Below are 5,155 nucleotides of genomic sequence, written 5' to 3'. Positions count from 1 at the left end.
AACCATAAATAACATGCTTTGCAGTCAGTTAAGCTATTTCAGATTTTCCCCCTCTATTTTTTCATGTCATAAATTGACTTTAGACGTTACTTTAACAACACAGTGATTCAGATATAACAGTAACCTAGAAATGGAAAACATTAACAATCCTGAAATAGCTGAAGATAAAAGAGAATACAGTAAAAATTATCTAGACACTTTAAGAATAATTTAAATATTCAAGTATATTTTACATATTTATCAATGTTCTGGGAAAATGTATGTTTTGAGAACTATTCAATACAAAAATAATAATAGAATAAGAAGAATTATATATGTTTAAGAAATAGAGATTAATCTATTTGTCCAAATTGGGGAAAATGTGTATTTGCAAATCACAAGTTTGATGCTGATTTACAGAAAAATTCTAGTGTTAGTTACTTAACAATTGATTTGTGAACATTTACAAATTCAAAGATGTTTCTATCCATCAGGTTTTGTTTATTAGGAACAAGTCAATTTATTATTTTTATTTTTAAAAAATTATGTTTTATTGACTTCAGAGAGAGGAAGGAAAAGGGAGAGAGGGAGAGAAATATCAATGAGTGAGAATCACTGATTGGCTGCCTCCTGCACACCCCTGCCTGGGGATCAAGCACTAAACCTGGGCATGATCCCTGACCTGGTTCATGGGTCGGCCGATGCTCAACTACTGAGCTACATTGGCTGAGCAGAAACAAGACAATTTAAATCAACATGATAACACTGTAATGGAGTTATTAGGCATTGCTTGGTTTGTAGACTCCCTTCTCTGCTTTTGTGGCCACATGGTGTTTTCCTTGTGTATCTGGATCCAAATTTTCTCCTTCTTAAAAGGGTACCAGTCATTCATTAGATTAAAACCCTGTATAGTCTCAATTTAACTCAATTATATAAACAAAAGCCTTACTTTCAAATAAGGTCACCTTCACAGGTACACTAGGTGAGAACTTTAACATATCTTTTGAGGTATACAATTCAATCCCCGATGATAATACATTCCAGGCAATTTTCATTACATTGCTTCAATGAATGGATGCCATTCACTCAATGAAGTATCATTCCCTTTTAACTGATAAAAAACAAGTCTTGCTAAGTTTAAGTTACTTCTACAGAATAACACAGCAAGTAAGAGACAGAGTCTCAATTTAAACCTGGAACTTCCAGATTTCAAAGCCTGCATTTTTTAAATGGAGGTATGAACACCCCTGAGTTACCAAAGGGGTGACCAGTCCCATAAGACACTTTTTGAATAAGATGTTCCATCTTCTATGGAAATCAACTTTAATGACAAGTGACTTACAACATTATTTTTATATTAAAATCAATACATTTTGCAATGGAAACAGAGGGTTATTATAAATAATTTTTATTTCAGATACATTTCTTAAATCTTGAAGACTGATTTTTGGCCAACTCTGATGATTAAGTATTTGCTCTTTTATATCAGTCTATAGATAATTTTTATGTAAAAAAATTAAAAAAATAATTGCTAGAAAGAGGTGTTTTTGTACATGGAATGGATAATCACTTGCCAGGCTATTGTGGAAACAACCCAGAAGAGGATGCAATTCTTTAAATCTAAATTGATAGCAAACCAAAGTATCCTATTATCTGTTCTTATTAGTTGACCTGTTAATAGAAACACAGACGTAAGAATGAGAGTAAAAATTTGTAACAATTCTGGCACAATGAAGCAAACTTTATAAATTATGATGGTGACAGTTTCATGCTCTCACTAGTCAACAAATCCAGATCCATTTTATAAAAATGCCAGATTCCAATACCATTTACCCAAGGGAATTCTAGAACACATAACCTGTTTCTGGTGTTCTTTTTTTCTACCTTGTCAACTTGAGGACCTGATCACTTTTCTCATCCAGATGGCTCTTTGCTTTCTCCCCAGATGCATTCCTACAATACTTTGTTCTTCTATCTCCCCAGACGCATTCCTACTTTGTTCTTCTACGGTTAACGTTTGGTTGAAATGACAGCACCGCCTTATGGGTTCTCATTCTTTCGTTGAGTCAGAATCATTTTACTTCACTCACACTACCTGCTAGGTATCATATGACAGGCTGGTAAGAGTATAAAAATATGGGCTTTCCCTCCTGTCTCAAATATAGAAGGTTTTGGGGTTTCCCATTTCTGCTCTTGGAGTCTCTACTGATTAGCATCTATATGACCACAGTATCTAGCCCTCTCATTCTCTCTGCCTTATTGTTTCCTTCCATGCTTCAGCTTTCAAGAAAAATGTTTTTGGAGACATAGCATGAACTTCCTGGGGTGCTCACTTTCTCTCTGAGCTCTAGGGGAACCTCCTGGACACAGAGGACAAGGCACAGACTGAGTGCTTTCAGCACAGTATACTCCTACAGGCGTCATTGGGATGGGGTGCCAGGACTTTCTACACCACCCTCTTCAGGTGTAGAAGGCATTGCTGGTAGGGTGGTTTCCCAGAACTGAGGACTAAATGCTTCCTGTGGCCAGCCACTCGCAGATTGCTGAAGTTCAGGGCAAATGTAAACTTAGACACAGGCAAGAAAGAGTTTTTAGATTATGGCAACTTTCACAATCTGTTAAACAAAACACCCCAAATTTCCTCCTAACTGAACTTCCTGCGGGACATAGTTTTAAAATGCCTTGACAGTAAAATAGTGCAATTCTGAAAAGAAATTTAAAATAAAAATAGTAGGAACATTGTAAAGTTGTCCCAAGAATGACAGCAGCAAGACATCTAAATGATTGCTTAAATATTTTGATATATCATAGTCCCTAAAGATATCTATGTCACCAAGGGAAATGTACAATAAATTTCTTTTTATACAGTTTTGTGAGTTTAAAGTAAACTGTGATGACTTTCAATATGTACACTGTAACTGCAGACTCTGAAGCTAGTCCAATCATTTCAATAGAATTTGTGATAGTCATAAAGATGAAAGAGATTATTCCACAGTACATAAAGCATTCATGAAAAATTATTTGTGCAAGAAAGCTGTAAAATAAATTCCCCTTTTCCACTGACTCATTCCAGGAAGGGCGATGCATTCAAAAGGCAACAAACTTCATGTCAGAAGCTGATTTCAAAAGGCAAAAGTGTGATGTATCTGTTCATGTCCCAGTAAAGAACAAATTCTACTTAAAAGAGAATTAATGCCTTTCCTCCAGGCCTTGGAGCACCAGCCTGTGGTGCCACAATCTCTTCACAGCCTTCTTCCTCTTTCACAGACTCAGAGCTGTCTGTCATCTCTTGTGCTATTTCCCTCCTGTCAGCATCCATTGTGATCACCTTTGGCCAGGATGGAATGGAGCCATTATCTGTACAGAAGCAGGGCTCTCTAAATGGAACAGATGTTTGAGCAAGACCAAGAAAGAAAAATGTCCCTGAAAAATTATCAGCTACATTGGTTCAGATTCACTTAATAATTTAAAATATATATATTTTAAATATATATATTTTTAAATATATATATATATATATATATATATATATATATATATATTTTTTTTTTTTTTTTTTATTTGTTTCAGAGAGAGGAAGGGAAATGGAGGGAGTGATAGAAACATCAATCAGCTGCCCTCTGCACCCCTGCTTCCTCCTCCACTGGGGATCAAGCACTCAATCCGGGCAAGTATCCTGACAAGGAATTGAACCGATGACCTCCTGGTACATGGGACAACACTCAACCAACTGATCCACACCAGCCAGGCCATTTACTGATTTTTAGTTCCTGTTTTAAAACATATGTCATTTTTAATAGTCAAATTGCTTTTAAAATTCTCTAACTTTTACAAATATAAAACTAATTATAACAGTAGCCACATTTTAAGCACTGGCTACATGCGAGGCCTATATTATCTTGTATATGATTAATCCTCACAAAAAAAACTGTAAGGCAAATATTATTAACCTCATTTTATAGATTTAAAAACAAAACAAAACAAACAACAACCCGTGGCTTTGAGAAATTAAGGAACTTGAGCAGGATCAAAAAATAAATGGAAGGGTCATGATTTGAAACCAGTCTACCTATTTCCATATCTATGTTCTTTTCACTGAACTATATAGAGTTTATAGTTTGTTTTTACTCTCAAGTTCTTTAAACTATTCAATCTATTTTCATAGGCAAGGACAAAGCACCACTATTATACAGAAGAGGTAATCTGATCTATAAATTATGCAAAGGAGAAAAAACTTTTAGAATAATATGTTGAACATTCCTCTGAAATACTGTGATTAGTAAAGCCGTGGAAAAACCCATCCATTAATCAATGTCTTTTAACTGTATCTAAACCAGTTATCAAAGAAAAGCATGCATTTTTATGATAGATATTATTTTCAGAAAAAATAGCGAAAAAGCCAAAGGATATAAAATGAAAGTTATATGATCACCAAAAGCTGTTTAGATACTGGAAGCTAGAGAGCAACAAGGGTATATTACTTTTAAAGTGCATTTTTCCCTCTTAAAAACACTGGCATCATTGTTTCTTTTTCTTCTAATGGACACATTCATGTACATTGTGGTCTATGATGTCAATTAGGAAACCATTTGTATTTCTAAGTAAATAAATAACTTCCAAGCTTTTCAGTGAAGCACAATATATTTAGCCCATACGAAGTCATAAACAATATGTCAGCTGCAGTACTCTCTAGAGGCATATGTTGTTGATTTTATATTATATTTATAATAGTGACTTTAATATCTATGTAACCAGTAGTCTGTGTGAAAACAAGCAATTCTGCATATAAGTTGTTTTGTAACATTCCACTGAAAAGTAAACATGTAATTTGTGATTGCTACTTACATATAAGACTTCAGTAAGTTTTAAAATAAGGATAAAATATAAGGAAATATGCTAAAACCAATGTTAACCACAACATTATAGCTTCTGCATGGGGGTGGTTCATTTCTGGCTTCCCAGAACTGTATGGAAGAAAATGATGTGGCAGTATATAAGCCACTAACATTATGCAGCCACTCACACTGGGAAAGAAAAGTTCATATGTACCTATACCTGCTTGCAAATCTGCGACCCTTATGAAAGATTCAGCTAAGAAACAGTATACCCAGTTAGTGTTTACTGAACTTATTCATGGGCCCAGTATCATGCATGTGTTCAGCGTATGGTATATATT

General features: G+C 34.6%; 1 protein-coding gene across 6 annotated transcripts in view; it reads right to left on the bottom strand.

Annotated features, from left to right (window-relative positions):
* NAV3 (neuron navigator 3) overlaps window positions 1-5,155 on the bottom strand; it is a 558,961-nt gene that overhangs the window by 262,110 nt on the left and 291,696 nt on the right. The window lies entirely within an intron of this gene.

The sequence above is a fragment of the Pipistrellus kuhlii genome, unplaced genomic scaffold (genome assembly GCF_014108245.1).
Source record: "Pipistrellus kuhlii isolate mPipKuh1 unplaced genomic scaffold, mPipKuh1.p scaffold_m20_p_3, whole genome shotgun sequence".
NCBI classification, from domain to species: Eukaryota; Metazoa; Chordata; class Mammalia; order Chiroptera; family Vespertilionidae; genus Pipistrellus; species Pipistrellus kuhlii.
The sequence above is the reverse complement of the archived record's forward strand: the minus strand, read 5'-3'. Positions and strand labels throughout refer to the sequence as shown.